We start from the raw sequence: 20571 nt of genomic DNA, 5'->3' as shown, positions 1-20571 counted from the left end.
ATTCTGTCCGGAGAAGAATAGATTTACGAGAGAACAAAATACTGAAATGGTAACTATGACCCCAGAGAAATATACACTAAGCAAATCAGAAGAGACCAGAAACAGGAAAAAAGAGAGAGAGAGAGAGAGAGAGAGAGAGAGAAAGAGACAGAGAGAGAGATAAATAGAATATAATCAGACAGGAGAACAGAATACAGCAATACAGTGGATGTGTGTATATTGGTCCGTTACTTAGAAAACTAGATCCCAAAATTGTAACAAAAGAAAAACTTATATATATACAAAAAAAAATAAATGCAATGAAAGGACAGAATATAAATGTAAAAATGAAAATTAAAAGACAAAAAAAAAAAAAAGAAGAAATATAAACAGAACAGAGCAATACACTATATCCTGATTGTATTTTGGTCAATTTGTTGGAAGAAACTACATTTCAAAATTGTAAAGAAAGAAAATCATATATATATATATGCTTTGTATATACTTGTATATACAAAATAAAATTAAATACATTGAAAAGATAGAATGTAACTGTAAAAGTTAAAATTAAAAAATATTTTTAAAAAGCGTTGATAAAATAAGAAATTGGTTAGAAAAGGATAGAGAAATAAATTAAAATCGAGACTAAGGAATTATGAGGAAAATACCCCATGGGTTCTATATGCTATATTTCCCTCGTGCCAGAGTTTTGCATTTCTCAATGATCGGTAGACTTGGTCTTAGCTGGTTGTTCCTGCTTCTGGGGGTGGGAACTGTTGGGTTGATGCTCAGGTTTCTTTGCTCAGGTCAGAATTGCAGGCTCTTGCCAGAGGGCTAGGCTAAGCAATCTGCTCCAGATTGCTGTCGGTGGCTTTTGTTCCCTGAGGGCTTTCCATTTAGCTATACAGGATGAGAATGAAAATGGCAGCCTCCAGCCATGGAGCCCAAAGCTCTGAGCCACTTCTCAGGGTGTCTTTAGGAAAAGTAGTCACTCACTCCTGTCTTCACACTGTGCTTCCCCAGCCTGTAACTGAGCATTTCTGTCTTTGGCACATGACCCCATTTAGAATCTTCAAACCCTGCAGACTTCAAGGTGCTCCCACACTGCTCCTCCCTAGGGAGGAAGGAGGGTCTCACCAGATCTGCCCTTTGTTCTGCTGGGAGAACAGTCACATCTACCGCACCGCTGATTGTGGTTTATGGCTGTTCTGAGCTAAGAGCCTACTCTGTGCTCCCTGAGTGCTGCCAGCTTCCCTGTTCTCATGCCTGGGAACTCTGCCTCATTCAGGCATCCTGGTCCTCCTGTGACTCCCACGGATCCTGACACCGCACTGTCCCACCTAGGATTCTGTCCTTGCTTTGCCACCTGAGTGCCTTTCAGGCAGGGATGTCCCTCACGGGAGCTGACTTCTAAAAGTTCAAATTTTGTGCTCTGCTGCTCTATCACTTTCTGGTGACTGCTGCTGGAGGCTCCCTCCCCCCACGGTTTATCTTCCCATATATGGCCTCAGATTCACTTCTCCACACCTCCTACCTTGGAGAAAGTGGTCGCCTTTCTATTTGTAGAATTGTAGCTATTCTTTTCTTAGATCTCCGGTTGAGTTTGCAGGTGTTTAGAATGATTTAATAGCTATCTAGTTGAATTCCTGGGAGCAGTCGAAACTAAGGTCTCCTACTCTTCCACCATCTTGGACTTTCTCTAAGGAAAGCATCTTTTTAAAAAAAGATTTTATTTATTTATTCATGAGAGTGAGAGAGAGAGAGAGAGAGACAGGCAGAGGGAGAAGCAGGCTCAATGCAGGGAGCCCGATGTGGGACTCGATCCAGGGTCTCCAGGATCAGGCCCTGGACTGAAGGTGGCGTTAAACCGCTGAACCACCAGGGCTGTAAAGAAAAGTTTTTGATTAAAGTCTATATTAATAACTGTCTCAGTTGAAGGTTACATAAAGCTTGTTTTTTTATGTATTACTTATTTATGTATTTATGCATTTTTAGTACATATTTTTGTCTATGGACCTTATGTGCATTTATTCATTAATTTTGCAAATACTGTCTCCAACATTTTAAGTACATACTCAAAATCTAGAAATATTTTTATCTCATTTTAAAAAATATCTTGTAACAGAACAAAGTGCTACCTCTCATAATCTATTTATGTACATCCTATACTTTCTCATAGCAGGTACCCATATTAAGTTGACATCTGTATGAGCTATTCATCTACCACATTTAGCTATGGTAATGTGCAATTTCCTTCTTATCTCTAACGAAGTGTCCTTGAGAAACCTGTCAGTTGGCCCCAGCATGGTGAAACTATAAAAATAGTTTATCCATTGTTAAACAACAGGTAAGATTCCATTTAGATTTCATAAAGTTTTCCTTTTTTCCATTCATACTCTCACCACTTAATCTGTCTTTTGATTACTTCACATCTGGCCTTGAAATAGTCGCAAGCCCCCCCCCCCCCTTTTTTGTTACAGTACATTTGATTTAATTTTGCACATAGTTGCCAAACTCCTATTCATAAAAATGACTTTGATCACATGACTTTTCATGGAAACAACCTTTATTATGCATCTTCCTGTCTTCTCTGTGGTCCAAAGGACATAGTTGAAATGCTGCAACTTAACATTGAAAGACCACCAATTTTGACACCTAACTACATATTGAATTACTCAAGAAGCTGCTCTACTTAGGAAACTGTGTCCTTTACTACTTTATTGCTTTTCCCTTTCTGAAAGTTCATTTTTTCACTGTTTTAACTTGATGGAATTTGACTTAGAGATAATGGTCCCACTTCTCTTGTCAATAAAGGATCGTTAGTGATCTCCTGACCTGAATTATCTTTTTCTTCACTGCCTGCTTATTTCTGTTTTATTTAGCTCACTAAATATTCACTGAGGTCTTGCAGGGGGGGCATTTTTTCAGTTATTGGCATAAAACAGTAACAGCAAGCTCCATTGTCTTGAAGTGATTTCATTTCTGTGTATCAACCCACACAGATGATTTCAGTAACACAGTAACTCTTCAACATCCAGGGACAATTATATTAAGCAGGTCATCATAATTCTTCATTACTTGTGATTGGAAAAGGAATGGCAGTGGCTGGGAGGGAGGCACTGGAAGGAAAATTGTTCTTTCTTGAGAGAATAACAACAATAAAAAAATGCTTTCTCTTCTCCTCATATTCCTAATGTGGCTTCACTTTCCTTGATAATTGGGAGGGCTAAGGAATAGGATCTAGGTTAAGGTCCCCAGATTCTTCTCAATTGTTGAGAAAGACCCAAAGCCGAAGACAGGATAATCATAATTTAAAGCCCAAGTCCTAAATATAGGAAAGCTCAAATACTGGTATAGTCTCTAAAGAAATTAAAGATATTTAAGTCTCTTAATATCTGTTCCTTTACATTAATACTCTATACAGAAAATTGATGCAGATCACAGATGAATTTGAAGCAAAGGTTCTGCATTAGATTTAGATGGTGGAATCTAGTTAAAAAGAAAAATAGCTACTGTGAAGGAGAAGAGTATTTTCATTTGGCAGTCAGTTTTTTCTGGTTTTGTTTAATTTGTTTGCATTTGGCAAGAGAGGACTTTGTCAAAGCCATCAAGCTAAAATAGAATTTGCCCTGGAAGTAATTAGATGTTCAGAAAAATAAAGAAAGGAGAAAGAAAAAAAGAAATTAGCACCTTACTTCAGACTCACAAAAATAAAATTTAAGATAAATAACCCAATGGCCAATTTACTATTTTCATTTGATTTTTTCAGTCACCTCAAATTCAGTATTTCACAACCAAGCAAACTTCCTTCCTGCTCTGTGTTCTTATTTCTTGGATTATCTAACTGTTATAAAATACCTTATGAGTTATCTTTACCTAAATCACCATAATAATCTATTCATTGCCATATCCTATTGTTCTGATTCATGAAATATCCATGAATCCATCTGCTTCTCTATCACTCCCATCTTCTTCCAAGCTTCTTGCAATTCTCACCTGGACCATTGATTAGTTGGATGAAACTATTCCATTCCTCTCATCCATTTTCTCTTTTACAGCCAAAGATCATTTTGAGATAGAAAACTGAACATATTTTCCCTTTCTTCACATTGTTGAGGAAAAATAATTAAAATAAAAAAACTTCTTATACTGTATGTTAATTACACTTGAATGATAAAAGAAACCAGCAACCAAAATCTCAATAACAATAAAACCTCCAATCTTCCAGTCCAGAAATTATGGAGAAAAAGATTAAACTTTAATCATTGAATAAGCATTAAACCAGAATGTGATGTATCACAATCCAGTAAGACATTGCAAGAATAGAGATCTCACCCTCTAATCTAGCCAAGCATATGCAGCCCATTCCATGAATGTTCTCAAGTTAACCGATAACTAATCCTCCTCAAGTAAGAGTACTTGACAGCACTGTTTGTCACACATAGTTCAACCTAACTTTACCTGGTAGTTGGGTGACCATCTGTATTAACTAACTGGCTTTACTTAGAGGGAAAACAAGCTTCTCAGCTCTTTATTACAGGATATAGTTTGGCAACTGGAAACACTGAAGTTTGGCGGCTATCCTACTACAGAAACTGAGATAGGGTGCTATCGTCCTTGATGTTTATATTTCAAAAAGATGACTCTCCCAGCTTGAGACAGTCTTGGATTGATCTATAAACTCACAAGAGGCATACCTAATTCTCAAAAGGGTTTATATTATTTTAGAGGAGGAAAGTACTTACAAACACAAATTTTCTAAAGCAAATATTCAAAGAAAAGGGAGGGTGGGGAAATCTCTCCCCTATTTTCACCCGGGAGAATTAAGCCTCTTATTTTTAATTTGTATTTGTCTTCACAACACTGAAAATCTTTTAATGCCTTCCATTCTTCTTAGGATAAGGACCAGAAATCTTAAGAGGCTTATAGTGTGCTGCCTGGTCCCCCTACTTATCTCCCCAGCTTTATCTTTCAATGCTCTCCTCTCTCACAGTTTCAGCTCCATGTTCTTGCTTTACTGTATCGGAATGCACAGTGCTCTTCTTTAGCACGGGATTATTTTTCTGCTTCACCACCTCCTTCACCCTTTAGACTTCCTTGGTCAGATCTTCTACATCTCTCTTCAATCATTTCTTTCATTAAAGGCTGTCTCTTGCACTAGATTTTAAGCACAGTGGCTGGGTCAGGTTTTGCTCACTTTTGCTTTATGTCAAGTTTAAAGTATGTTTTCTTGGTGCATGGTAAGCACCTTGCTAATATTTTTAGAGGAATGAATAAAAAAGAATAACATGAAAAAATAAATTAGTAAGAAAGTAAAAGAGAATATAATTGAATATCAAATAGATGAATAGAGGATATTTATCAAGATTCTTAAAATGTCCATACTCTTAGAACAAGGAGTCCTCTTCTGATAATCTGCTGTGGAACGCAGTTAGCATTTTGCACATAAATTACTCTTCACAGTTCATTTTTAACAGTGTAATGCTAGAAACAATGTGAATATTCACAATGAGGAATGGTTTACTAATTTATGAATATGTGTATTTATGGAATGCATTTCTCTGCTGGCACAAAATATCATTTCAAGGTACTTTTTAGCAACATGGGAAATGTGTTCTTTTTTTTTTTTTAAAGATTTATTTATTTATTTATTTATTTAGAGGCAGAGACACAGGCAGAGGGAGAAGCAGGCCCCATGCAGGGAGCCCGACATGGGGCTTGATCCCGGGTCCCCAGGATTACACCCTGGGCTGCAGGCGGCGCTAAACTGCTGTGCCACTGGGGCTGCCCCGGAAATATGTTCTTTTTCTTTGCTGTCAGGTTTAACATAAAACACACGTATAATACATAAATGTATAATACCTGTACATATATATACATACAAATGCATATTTAATCTACACATAAATATATGATGTTAAATAACAAAAACATTTCATTTATTTACAGTGACCTATATTAAAAGTAAGTATATTAATAAAAGAATTGTTTAAGAGATATTTTCCTTAGGATCTCTAAAAAGCTCTTTTTTAGGTATGATCAATTTAAGGAGAGTATTTGGTAAATGTTTTTTCCTCAAGTAAAACAACTATTGTTTACCTACTTAATCTTTTTTTTTATTTTTTTTTTATAAATTTTTATTTATTTATGATAGTCACACAGAGAGAGAGAGACAGGGGCAGAGACACAGGCAGAGGGAGAAGCAGGCTCCATGCCGGGAGCCCGACGTGGGATTCGATCCCGGGTCTCCAGGATCGCGCCTGGGCCAAAGGCAGGCGCCAAACCGCTGTGCCACCCAGGGATCCCACCTACTTATTTTTTTTTATGTGTACCTCATTTGTATTTCACATAAATGTACCAAGGTATTGCTTGCTTTATGAAAATTGATGTATTGTCATCTTTTCATAAAACTATATATAAACTTGTGTATTGGAATTAGAGATTTATAACTAATTTTTTTACATACTAAAAATATTAAAAAACTGGCACATTAATCAGTATATATTTTTCAATTTTACTATATTTTCACAAAATAATTAAAAATAAGTTTCAACTCTGAAAAAATGCATCTACACTATATAAAAAAGGAAGTAAATAGAAAACCATCAGAAAAATATTTGGAAAAATGGTAAATATAAGAGAGTTGTGAGCTTATTTCATTCAGCTTTTCTGTACTTACCATTAGTTCACAGCTTATTTGTTTTTGGTTCGATTTTCCTCGCAAAATATTGACCAAGTCCCCAAAGACATTAGAGATTCTGGTAAGTTACACATTACTTGGCTTGTTACACTGGTTGTGGAAATATTATTTCTCCCATTTTCCTACAAAAGCTGCAGGTTAAAACAAAACAAAAAGAAAGAAAAAAAAGCCCCACAGAAGTGAAGGCAAATTTGAAAATTATTATACAATTATAAATCAGATTAATATCCTTACTTTATGGTCTTTTTGCTAATTGATAACTTCAGGTAGGATTTAATAGATTTAACTACTTGATTCTATTTGGCATGTATTATTTCCACATGTACCTCTTCGCATGGTATGGGAGTTGCCTTTATAATTTCTTCAGCAGAGGACAGGATATGGGACTGTGGCTACTGAACTAAAGAACTTTCTTTAGTCTCATTATATTATGTTATTTTCTCATTAGAAAGAAAAAATCAATCACTCATTGTATTATAGCAGCTTGCAATAAAAAGAATGCTTTTTGGAAAGTATTAGACATCTTGCACTTTGCCAGGATGCTGATTTGTAACATTTTGGTGACAACAGGGAGATAAAATATTATAGAGCCTTTTTGTCAGGATGTGCAACCTCTCACATCTCACCACATAACAGTAATTAGATCATCTTGCTTTTTTTTTAATTCTGAAAGATATTTTTTTTTTTAAATTTTATTTATTTATTTATTCATAGAGATGCAGAGAGAGAGAGAGACAGAGACACAGGCAGAGGGAGAAGCAGGCTCCATGCAGAGAGCCTGACGTGGGACTCGATCCGGGGACTCCAGGATCATGCCCTCGGCTGCAGGCGGCGCTAAACCGCTGCGCCACCGGGGCTGCCCATGAAAGATATTTTTTGATAAAGAAGTATGATTTTCCTTGGGAACAAAAGATGCATCTTAAAATAGTAAATACATGTTTTCATTAAAAGAATGTAGATAACTAGATAACTAATTTTATTAACCTGCTTAGTCAAGTAAATTCCCTGCTCTTGTTAACAAATAAGTTTTCAAAAGTATGAAATTTTTTATGTCCTCTTTTTAGTGATCTTATAATTTTCTCCCTTTTTTTTCTTTTTGCATACTTCTCATGACTTTGATGTTAGATGGGGCTAATTGTGGTGAGCAAAATTGAATTACCTTGTTGTTATTTAGTAAATTATCTGTGCATACCAGACCAGACTGTCTTTTTCTCTTATCAGCCCACCATGTTTTTGTGCAGAGATTATGTTGAGTCATAAACTTTTGAGAGGAGAATATCCACAGGGGCCTTGGAAAAGTACATCTTGATTATTAATTAACACCAAGCTGATTACTAGAGGTGATACATTTCAATGGGAATGTTCCTCAGCATCATTATATTCCTCAAAAAATGGAATAGGATGATATTTGCTTTGTTTTTGGTTTTTTCTTACTAAAAATTATGGATGGCACATGTAACTATTGTAAGAATTATGAAAAAAAGTTTTTATGCCATTGATGTCTTTCAAAAACAAGAATGGTTTAGTTCTTTATGAACTACAATGGAGACATCTGGAAAATGAAAAAACTCATGATTTTAATAATAAAGCTATCAGTATTTCTTTTAAAAAAATACAATTTAAGGATGAACCCAGCTTTCAAGAGAGTTGGGGAGTGTCATTTTAGAATTTGAGAATGGTCTCTGTTTTCCATTGGCATAAAGATACTTATTTGTTCTCTCTCTTTTTTTGACTTATTTTATTTGGGTTCAAGATAGGGATTGGAATTGGGTAGGCAACCACTATGATACCTTGATAGACAAGGATGAGAAAGACAGTGGAAATGTCAAGAGTTTGAGGTTGATTGTATTTATAAATATTTCTGACATATCAAAAAATCCATTACTTTTAATATTGTGCCTAGATTCCTATTACATTCTGAACTTCCCAAAATATGTCTCACATGTCATAGTTTCTGGTGCAACGATTCAAAAAGGACACCAACCAGGGAAGACAGAAGAGTGAATTGTTCATCTTATCATAGAAGGGAAAATGTCAGGTTGGAGAGTGTGAGAGAAATATGTTCAAATGCCTGGAATTATTCAAGCTCTTCAGGGGAGGTGACCACTTTGCTTATTTAAATTGATATGGTAGTCTTTCTACCTTGCTCTAACTGTAGCCCACAGTAAATGTTTTATAAATGAATGGAATTTAGAAAATAAACTTATTTTGTCATGATTTAGAGATAGCAAGAAGCTACAGGAAATCATATAAAAGAAGAACTGTCCCAGATTTAGGATCAGACTTCATTCTAATGAAGTGGGTCCCTATCAAGAACACTGAGTACAAAGGCTGGACGTTTATCTTTCCTAGATGATTTTGAAGATATCTTTCTAAGGAATAGAAGAAAGTAGATTGTAAGGAACATTCATGTTTTAATTTTATAGGATCCTACTTTATATATCCTTCACATACAAAAACTGCTGTCATCACCATCTAAATGAAATAACAAAGTAGGGATCCCTTGGTGGCTCAAAGCATGATCCCAGCATCCTGGGCTCCAGTCCCCTGTCAGGGAGCCTGCTTCTCCCTCTGCCTGTGTCTCTGCCTCTTTTATTTACTTATGAATGAATAAATAAAAATAATAAAAAAAGAAATAACAACATAGTCAAAGTTAATTTTTATAAACCTTTCACTCCATTGTGAGACTCCTCCTTGTAACAACAATCCTTTCATCTTCAACACCCTCCAAATCCTCACATCTCCTTGCCACACACTGGCTCTCCTCTTCCCTCTACCTGTATTCTGTATACAGTTTCAACTATCAAATTTCTGTTTTGTTCCTCAAACCGAAACAAAAACATTTTGCTCAGTGCTTATCTCTTCTAATCTGGTGAAAATAATTTAAAAGGTGTTATGGATTCAAGATAGATTTAACTATCTCAGAGGGTATTTAAGCCTAAATTAATCCTCGTCAATCTCTAAGTAGTCAGGCATAGAGGAGGCAAGAACAGGAAACCTCTGAGCTTTCCTTGCCTCCTGGAGGCCAAGCTGTGCCAACTCCCTGTCTTCAGTGACTCCCCTAGAGGCGGTGCTGTAAACACATGCCTTGTGAAAAGAGCGAACATGGTCTGGCACAACTTCTGCAAATATCTGAAATCATGAATCATAAATATATGAATGTGAAAATTTCTTGTATTTTGAAAAAAAATACATCATTAGGAATATAATCTTCCCATGTTGCATTCAGATTTTCCATGAGGTCTAGCTGAGTTTACTTCAGTCATCTTTTTCCTTTCTACCAGGTTTTTTTGTCCCCCTTTTCTACTGCCCCCATAGCCTTTGATTCGGAGAACAGAAGCATCTACCTGAAGGAAACAGAGGTTCCTAGGATAAATAACTAAGTAGATAGGGAATAGAAGTGAGAAACAGAACATGTTCAGTTTTTTGGTGTTTGCTGGCTGACTTATTTTAGAACCTGTACATGAAACTTTTTTAAAAGCCTTTGTACATGGATCCAATGAAAGTATGGTTTACATTAAATTTTTTTTATTTTTTAAAGATCTTGTTTATTTATTCATGAGAGACACAATGAGAGAGACAGAAACATAGGCAGAGGGAGAAGGAGACGCCCTGCAGGGAGCCCGATGTGGGACTCAATCCCAGGACCCCAGGATCATGCCCTGGGCCAAAGGAAGATGCTCAACCACTGAACCACTCAGGCGCCCCTAAAATCTTTTAAATTAAGTTTAAAATTTTAATTCCATGTAGTTAATTAATGTACAGTGTTATTTCAGTATGTTTAAAATCTTAGTTGGTATTGTCTATGCTGATACAATACATAACTTATTGGAGAAGGACTACAGGACTACAGTTATTTTCTTCACTTTGATAATCATTTATTAAAATAGTATATCTGACAGAAATTATTTATATGCAATATAAAAAATCTATGTTTTTCTGACAGAGGAATCACAGAATGTGCCATGGTGAAAATAACCAATCTTTATTCTGTGTTTTTTCTTACACATGGTACTTGAACTAAAACACTTAAGAGGAATCTAGACGATCCAAATGTTTGATTTTCGAAATGATTTTGCCAGGATCTTTGGGCTTAGATTTTTTTTTCTCTCACTCCTGCTGAGAAAGTGCATACATTTTGAAATTCAGTCTATTTGAGCAATGCTTTTTTCCCTTTAAGCTGATAATAAGCATATGGAAGTGGGATTGAATTTGAGACAAGCTGTTGATTCCTATTGAACACCCAAAAAATGTAAGGTCTCAAAAAAATTTTTTTAAACTAACTCTCCACTGATAGGCTAAAAATTAGTAATTCAGTAAATTGATGTAAAATCATCCTGATGTGGGGCTTATAGGAAGAAAAATGTGATTGTGGTATATTTTACAATTTGGGTTGTGTTTTTTTTTTTTTTTTTTCACCTAGTCCTTAGAGTTATAAAGTTATAATTTTCAAGGAAGAGAAATAAGAATCAGATAGGGGTACAAATATTCACATAATGGCAGCAAGAATATTATTGTTATACCTATTGTGGTCCATTCTTATCTTATGGCTTGCTATTTTTAGAATCATATCATCAGGAATAAACATATATCGTTTTATATATTTAGATAGATAATCCTTCTCTACCCCAAGAAAGATTTTGAACATAATGAGAACATACATTAGAGATATTAACTGATTTTAAAGGATATAATTACACATTTTTTGCTGTTATGTGTTGAGAAAGCAGGCTTCAAAGAAATCAAGTGGATTAATTGAGAGACCTGGGTTTCATTTATGATACTGGAAATACAACCAATTGCTTTTGCTGGTTCTCATTCTCTTTGTAAACCAACAAGGCTGAACAAGAAGAGCCATTTCTAGTCCTATTAGTTTGACCAGAGAAAGGAATAGGTGTCTTAGAACATTTGTAAACTCATAAGGTGTCTGTTTGGGGCCTTCTGATTTCATTTTGTTGCCACTGTGCCCTGCATCTTGCTCATCCTCTTTCTGCTTAAGACATTCAGACCTCAGGGCTCATGACATTTCCTACCAAACTCTCTCCTTCCTCCTATTGTGTCTTTTATGACTTGCTGTTTAGTTTAACTTCTTCTAAAATACCCAGGTACTATTCAATTAAACTCTGCTTTCAGCTATTAACAAAACATACTTGGGTGTTTTTTTTTTTTTTTTTTTTTTTTTTTTTTTTTTTACTTGGGTGTTTATAGCAGCATTATCTACAATAGCCAAATTATGGAAACAGCCCAAGGGTCCATTAACTGAGGGATGGAAAAAGAAGAGGTAGGGTGTGCACATATGCACACACACACACACACATACACACACTGGAATATTACTCACCAATAAAAAGGAAATCTTACCATTTGCAATGATGTGGATGGAACCAGAGAATATTATGCTAAGCAAAAAAGTCAGAGGAAGACAAATACCATATGATTTCACTCATATGTGGAATTTAAGAAACAAAATAAGTAAGCAAAGGGGAAAAAAAAGAGAGGAGAGGTAAAGAGAGGCAAACCAAGAAACAGACTCTTAACTACAGAGAACAAACTGGTGGTTACCAGAGGGGAGTTGGTGTGGGGATGGGTGAAATAGGTGATGGGGAATAATGAGTACACTTGTGATGAGCACCAGGTGTTTATGGAAGTGTTGAGTTACTATATTGTACACCTGAAACAAATATTACACAGTATGTTAACTGGAATTAAAATAAAATAAAAAATTAAAAAAAACCCTAAATACTAATGTATCTAAATAACAGAATTAAATGGCTTTCAAATTTTAGTATGTATTACTTGATAAAAATCTAGATTTGGAGCCTGACCCCCAGAGCCCTTTAATGCACATTTTAAACAAACTCCCCAACAGATACTGATACTAGTTGAGAAACACCGCTGTAAGATTTTTGTGTATTTACCAGTGACTTAGATTTAGTTCAAATTATAAGTGACCAGAGATGGAATATTTGGGGTTTGTGATTTGATGCTTCAAATCGCATAGTAGAATTGTATATAATTTGTATAGGTCTTACTCCTTAAATTGTTCTCACTCTTTAGTGTGGGGGCTTATTACGTGCAAAATAATTGTTTTTTCTCCTATGAAATTTCCCATATAATAGTTTGCTTTGCCATAATTAGAGTTCATTTGTAAAAAAATGGAATCACAATAGACAAAAATGGAAGAAAATGAGCTTCCAAAATTTCATTGAATAACAAAATACATAAATTTTGCTTTATCAAAACATAAAATCTAAAGGAATGTTTCAAAAACTGTAGAAACAGATCTTCCCTAGATGACTCAGTATAGAAATGGAAGGCAAAGTATATGCTTTAACTATTCTTTTTATTACTATTATTTTCTCTAATTTTCCTCATATTCTCATTTTCATGGCTTATAAATATTCTGCTTATTTATTTACTTGACAGAGAGAGAGACAGAGACAGAGACAGAGACAGAGAGACAGAGAGAATGAGCACAAGGCAGGCAGAGGGAGAAGCAGACTCTCTGCAGTGTGGGGCTCCATCCCAAGACCCTGGGATCATGACCTGAGCCAAAGGTAGATACTTAACCTACTGAGCCACCCAGGTGCCCAGTGTTCCGCTTTTTTAATGAGCAACGCTGTGAAATTCCTTAAAAGCAATTACTCAGTGTGTGGCCCTGGGGACTTAATAGAAATGTGGACTCTGGACCGACTCCAGACCTACACCAGACCTACTGAAGTAGAACCTGCATTCTATAAAATTCCTAGCTGATTTGTCTTTGTTTTAGAATTTGAGAAGCACCACCTTTAAATGCTTTTGTCTGTGTTCTACCACACTGGAGTTTACTTTTAATCTATTACTTTACGAAATGATGATTTTTTTAATAGCAGTGTTTGAAAGATAGCTTTATTGTTTTTGTACAAATTATACATGCCCATTTAAAATACCAAAATAATACTGAGAAATACAAATAAGCAGACTCACTCAACCACTCAGAAATGACATTATTAAAAAAAGAAACAAAATTATTAATGTATGATAATTTCAGACATCTTTATACAGATACAGAGGTAGCTATAGATGGGAAGACGGATGGACAGATGGATGGATGGGGAAAGGATGAGACACAATTTTACTAAAATGAAATCATGCTATATTTAAAACATTTCAAAATGAAAGTTGTTAAATTGATTTTTCTGAATTCAGAATTGATTAAAAACAAAGGAATTTAAATGAAAGGTATTGCTGAACTTGAAGCAATTTTTTTTATAGGAGGAGATATTAGACTTTTAGAGTCTTATAAAATGTTATGATGTCATGGTATGGATGTGTTTCAAGTGTAGACATCTGTTATCTGTCAAATGAAGGATGGGGAAGTAAGTAAATATCATTGCACTGCTTCATGCTTCGCCTCTCATTTTTGTTTCTTCAAAAACATTTTTTTTAATGAGAGCAAGTTTTCTAATATTCACATTCCATTCTACAATGAAAATTTCAATAGTTGTTTGAGCTTATTTCTTTATTTAGGGTTATACTTATCAGTCATACTTAACATAGCATCTCCCATCCTGAGTTTTTATTGTGATTCATCTCTCTCTCTCTCTTTTGAAAGATTCATTTATTTATTTGAGAGAGAGAGAGACAGAGAGTGGGGGAGTGACAGGAGGGGCAGAGGGAGAGAGAATCTTAGACTCCATGCTGAATGTGGAGCCCTACATGAGGCTTGATCTCATGCCCATGAGATCACAATGTGAGCAGAAACCAGGTACACCACCCAGGCGCTCCTATTTTGCTTCATCTCTTAAATACAAAGATTACATTAAATATTTTCAGCCTGTCCCCAGGAAAGTCTAGAGTATTTGATTTCTTTAACTTGTTGCATGTTTGAGGGGATATGTTTTATTTTATTTTACTTTATTTTATTTACTTTTTATTGAAAGGCCAAATTGCACGGATATGTAATTCTTCTGTTGTTTAATACTGTAGATATCATTGTTTTCAGATATTATTTGCTTTAAGAAATATCAGATTACTCTAATTCACCTATCCCCCTTGTAATTTACTGAATGTATGTAAAACTATTCTATCAAGTTTAATAACTTTACTAGAATGTATCTTATTTGCTATCAATTTTTTAACATCCACAGTGTGCCATAAGTTGCTGCAGATTTGAGTTTTATTTCAGTTTTCTTCAATAATTAAAAAAATATTTTTTGCTTTCTCATTTTGTTCTTTTTTCAAGGAAGTCTCTGTGTGCTTAGAGTTCTTTGTTTTTCTTCTGTTTCAACCCCGTAGTGATAGTAACAGATTTTGTAACAAGTAAGTTAATCACTCACTAGACTTGGATGCAGAGATTTTGTCTTCTATACTCTCACTACCCTTTGGTAATTAAAAACCAACATTCTTTTCCAGAAACTAATGAGTATTCTGAACTGTGGCCACAGGGCAAAGGTGACTTGGAAAACACACGGAATTACGGGAAGGTGTCCATCTGTTTATAATATAAATATCAAATTGTTGGCTGCTATCCCTAGAAAGTCCATATGCCCTGAAGCCAACACGTAGCTTATAAGATTCTTCTCTCAGAAGATACATAGGTTCTTCTCTAATAAAAGCAAATGGTATGATACCAAGAATATAAGTGGCAAGGAAAAATAGATACATTTGCTTGATCAAAATTAAAAATCTTTGTGCTTCAAAGGACATCATCAATAAATAAATTCTGTGAGATAACTCACAGAATGGAAGAAAACATTTGAAATCATATGTCAGATAATGTATATATTTATATCTAAAAAATATACATAACTTTTACAACTCAATAATCAAAAGACAACCCAGTTAAAAAGTGTACAAAGAATCTGAGTAGATATTTCTCTACAGGAGATATACAAATGGCCAGTAAGCCCAAGAAAAGATGCTCAGCATTATTAGCCATCAGGGAAATGTAAATCAAAATAACATTGAGAACTTACTTTATACCTACTAGGGTGGTTATGCTGAAAAAGGCAGTAACAAGTGTTGGTGAGAATGTGGAGCAGTTAGAATTCTTGTATATTTCCCTTGGGCCTGTAAAATGGTTTACCCACTCTGGAAAACAGTCTGGAAATTTCATTTCTCAATAGGTTAAATATAGATTTACCATATGATCCAGCAGTTCCCCTACCTCGGTATATAGAGAAATGGGAACATATGTTCATGTAAATACTTGTACATGAGTGTTTATGGTAGCTTTATTCATTATAGCTCCCAAAGAGAAACAAATCATATACCCATCAATAGATGAAGGGATAAATGCAATGTGATACCTTCATACAAAGGAATATAATTCAAAAATAAAAAGGTATTGAGTACTGATACAAGCTACAGCATGGAAGAACCTTGAAAACATTATGCTAAGTGAAAGGAACTGGTCACAAAAGATCTCATGTAATATGATTGCATTCATATGAAATATACAGAATAGGTAAATCTATAAAAACAAAGCAGTTTGGTGGTTGCCAAGCACTGGGGAGTGAATGGATGGAGAGCCGCCCATGCTAATGGGTGAATGAGTAAAGGCTATATTGGGGAGGTTGAAAATGTTCTAAAAATAGGTTTGGTTATGGTTGTACAGCTATGTTAATATACTAAAAAACATTGAATTGTATACTTTAAGTATATCCATTTTATACTCTGAATTATATGACAATAAAGTCATAAAAAAAGCCAAATGTAGTGCAGTCTTACTTCCAGATTTCTCTGGTCACTCATCATGCTTTCTTATTGTAGACACCTAGCCATCTCCCTAGCCTGACCTTGCTTCCCCAAGGTCACAACCTCTGCTCACTCTCCCTTTACCATTTCTGTATCTTTGCTGATACTGTTCCCTGTTCTCCCCTGGGTGGTTCATTTCATGGTAGCAGGGAAGATGGAGCTAAGTGGATAGAAGTGGTTTTATTCTTTCCTTGTTTTCTTTTTAGTTTTGTAGTCACTGCATAATTATATCCTGCTTACCTTCCAAGGCCTTCTCTTAATTTCCAAAAACCTCTTGTGAAAGTAAAAGTCTAAACTTGGACAATTTTTTAATAGCTGTTTTTTGAAATCAGGGCTGTGGGAAATATTTCATAATTCAAGGGAGTTGTAACTTCTCTGAGTATCTTTACATGGATGGATAAAATATAAACACATTTGAGCCAAATTAGGCTTTCCAAGCCTGATGATTTTTGAGAAGTCCATTGATCTATTTTTTTATAAATCTTTTGCTAAGAATGAGGATTATTTTTTTCTTTTCTTGTCCAGAAAAACATTTCATAAAGTAGTTTTAAGCCCAATATTCTTATTTTTGTGAAGTCAGTTATTATTCCAAAGTTTTTTCTCAACTGCTCACATCCTGAGAAAAATCACACTGCTTAGTCTCACAGGAGACATTATTTGTATTACAAAACAAATTTGATCATGTATAATGAGACAGGAAAGTGCCAAGCCTGCCAATGTGCCTTAATGCTGCTCCGGGCTTTCTTTTTCCAGTGAACTCTGTCTGAAAACAAATTAGGATGAAAAGCCTGCTCAGTGAGAATATGGAATCATATCAAAGAAACTGTCTGAGCCATTGGAGTAATTCTGACACCCAGCAATTCTCTTCCAGACCAGACACATATTAAGTAAATTTATTTCCAACTTCTAAACCTAAAATTTCCCACATTGCCCTTTTCACCTTACTAATTGCAAGCACATTTACATTAAAACACTTCTGTTACTTGGAAGAGAGTTATTAGATGCTAAATCTATAAAATTTTTAAAAAGTTTTTTTAAAATAGATAATACATTTACATGGTTTCAAATTTTAAGATTTATGTAAACAGGAATAAAAGGAATTGGGTGAAAATTCTCTTCTATCTTTGCTTCTACCCTGTTTGCACTTCCAAGGCAATCAGTTTAGCTGCTCTTTTGTTTCTTGTATATGCTTCAAGAAACATTTTACAAATTTTAAAGCAAAATATATGGAGGTGTGTATATTTCTTCTTTTTTATACAAATGATAGTGACTATATAGTCTGTATTGTACATTTCTTTTTTCACTTTATAAGAAGTCTTAGAGATCCTCAACTGAGCATAAGGTTCTCCTATTTTTAAAATTTGCAATGTGATCTCTTGTATGGTGATACTGTAGGTTTTTCCATACAGTGACCTTTCTTGGAGATTTAGGTTGCTTGAGAGATTCGTCTGAGTTGTTCCATGTATGAATAGTTCTTTTTATTACTGAGTAGTATTCCAAGGTATAGATGTATCATAGTGTATTTAACCATTCACCCACTGAAGGACATCTGGTTCTTTCCAGCTTTGAGCTGTTACAGATTAGCTGCTTTGAACATTTGTGTGCAGGTTCATGTATGAAGTTTTAATTTTTCTGACATTAATGTGTAAGAGTGCAATTGCTGGGTTAGGTAGTAGTTGCGTGCTTAGATTTTTAAGAAATAGTTAAACTTTCCGTATCAGCAATGTATGAGGGATTGAGTTTTCCCCACCATCCTAGCTTTGGTGCTGAAATCTTATTACTTTAGCCATTCTGTTAGATATATAAGGGGTCTAATTCTTAAATTATGAAATGTTACAAACTTCATTCAGTAAGAACCATCCAGAAAGTTATAGAAAATTATAATGGGCATCCATTTTTCCAACATGGGATGATTCTTCAAAGATAAATCACACGTTAAAGATTATGTATAATTTTTTAAATTAAGTTTGATATTTTTTTGGACTCCTATGTCTCCCCATATTTTCTTTTCCATTATTTTTTTTTTACCTTCACAGATTTTTCTTTGAGAATATTAAGATGGTAGTAAATGGGATTTTTAATTTTTGCTATTGAATCTGACAGAATTTATAGTTCTGTGGTTCTACTGGAAGAGACTTCTGATTGATAATATCTCATGAGAGGTACACAAGGCATTTTACTGAAATTAAACGTTAGTCTTCTGATTTTAGAATCCTCACAATTGCAGTATGTTAAAATGTTAATTCTCTAAGATATTGCCAAGAGACAGATGGTATTATTATCTACATATCAAATATAATTGTTTGGAAGCTACAGATTAAATCATGAGCTAAATTTCTTATGCATGTAGCTTAAGTCTAGTGAGTTTCCTTGAAGAATTGTAAGTCAGCAGCTTTCAAGACCACCACAACTATATTTAAAATTAGTGTTTTGCCTATGTATTTGCTAAATATTTATATTATCTATTTATAACTTCATGTAAAATATGTCACAGTGTTTTTGCTTTTCACTTTGTCTTGAGCATTTTCTGCTTTTGATGTTGTAACTTTTTCTCTATATGGCTCTTACCCTCTGATCTCTCTTCCTTCATTATTTTTCTCAGTGAAGTCTTTTCTGACCTCTGTCATTCCTCCACAGGGATGATGCAAATCTTCTCTGTATTGTTCCAGGTTTAGTGTAAGTGCTGCCAAAGTGAGCACTGCTGGACTCTGGGCCAGGTTATATCCTCCTTCCATATGCTTCCTTCACTTTTGTTTCAGAAACATGTACTGGCAGTTCCTCAGTTCTCGTCATCCATTAAGAGGATCTTTTGTGGGACGCCTGGGTGGCTCAGTGGTTGAGTGTCTGTGTTTGGCTCAGGGTCTGGGATCGAGTCCTACATCGGGCTCTCCGCAGGGAGCCTGCTTCTCCCTCTGCCTATATGTCTGCTTCTCTCTCTCTCTCTGTGTCTTTTGTGAATAAATAAATAAAATCTTAAAAAAAAAAAAAAGAGGACCTTTTGTTTATTATCCTCATGAGGAGGACCATATCTTTTCTCTTCATTGCTACTTCTTTAGTGCCAGCCTTGGCACTGTACCCATAGTAGGCCCTCAATATATCTATATATTTTTGTTGAATGGTTGAAGAAATGAAACGGTGGACTTAAAAATACCTCTCAACCTCTAAATTCCATGGAAACGTTCAATATTCCTTCTCCAGTGATTTGTTCTAACTCTTGTTTCTTTGAACAGGTTGATGGACTCAGAAGGGAAATTATGTAAGAAGGGAGTATTGTAGAGAATTGTCCTGGGTTTGGTTTCCTCCAACCGCCTTCAGATATCTTAGATTGATATTATAGCTCCATCTTCTTCCTCTGGTATCTTATCGTTTGGCAAATCAGAGTTCTATAAAAATGGCTATGTGTTTACTTCAAGTCCGTGATTTCTCAAGTTTTGTATTCATAAATGTTATCAGGTTTCTCCATTTTCTTGTCTGGAAACTACTTGATATCATTTTGTGGCTTTGTGGGAGAGTAATGCATATTTGGGTTGATTTATAGAAAGTAATTAAGAAATTCTAACTAAACAGGAAGTATGCTTTAGAGACTATATTCTTTTAATAGATAAATTAGGCAGATTATGGCACCATGTAAATGACTTAAACCATTTAAATCATGGTTTTAAAATTATGAATGCTCTTTTATATTTCTTCCTTTTGTAAATTAAACTATACACATTTTTTAGATAGAGGAAATCATTTGCTTAAAGTGTTTGATCACCTCATTTTTAAAAAATAAACATATTTCTTGGGATCCCTGGGTGGCGCAGCGGTTTGGCGCCTGCCTTTGGCCCAGGGCGCGATCCTGGAGACCTGGGATCGAATCCCACGTCGGGCTTCCGGTGCATGGAGCCTGCTTCTCCCTCTGCCTGTGTCTCTGCCTCTCTCTCTCTCTCTCTGTGTGACTATCGTAGATCAATAAAAAATTAAAAAAATAAACATATTTCTTTAATATTTGAATAAGTAATATTTATATATATTAATAATTGATAACTATGCAAGAATATAAAGATTGTTTCTCCCATCTTGTCCTTAACCCAGTTTTCATCTATACCCCCAATCAGTAAGCATTATTCTTAGTTTCATAACATCATCTCATCTCATAGGAAATGGATTGT

The 20571-nt window shown here is 34.9% G+C and overlaps 1 protein-coding gene and 1 non-coding gene across 10 annotated transcripts in view; one reads left to right on the top strand and one right to left on the bottom strand.

Moving 5' to 3' along the window:
* KCNT2 (potassium sodium-activated channel subfamily T member 2) overlaps positions 1–20571 on the top strand; it is a 375231-nt gene that overhangs the window by 45817 nt on the left and 308843 nt on the right. The gene's annotated exons all lie outside the window — the stretch shown is intronic.
* On the bottom strand, positions 19009–19116 carry LOC140627081 (U6 spliceosomal RNA). Its single transcript, XR_012026032.1, has one exon. It is a non-coding gene; the product is annotated as a U6 spliceosomal RNA (small nuclear RNA).

The sequence above is a fragment of the Canis lupus genome, chromosome 38, assembly GCF_048164855.1.
Source record: "Canis lupus baileyi chromosome 38, mCanLup2.hap1, whole genome shotgun sequence".
In the NCBI taxonomy this organism is placed as follows: domain Eukaryota; kingdom Metazoa; phylum Chordata; class Mammalia; order Carnivora; family Canidae; genus Canis; species Canis lupus.
This window is presented reverse-complemented; position numbering and strand designations above follow the sequence as displayed.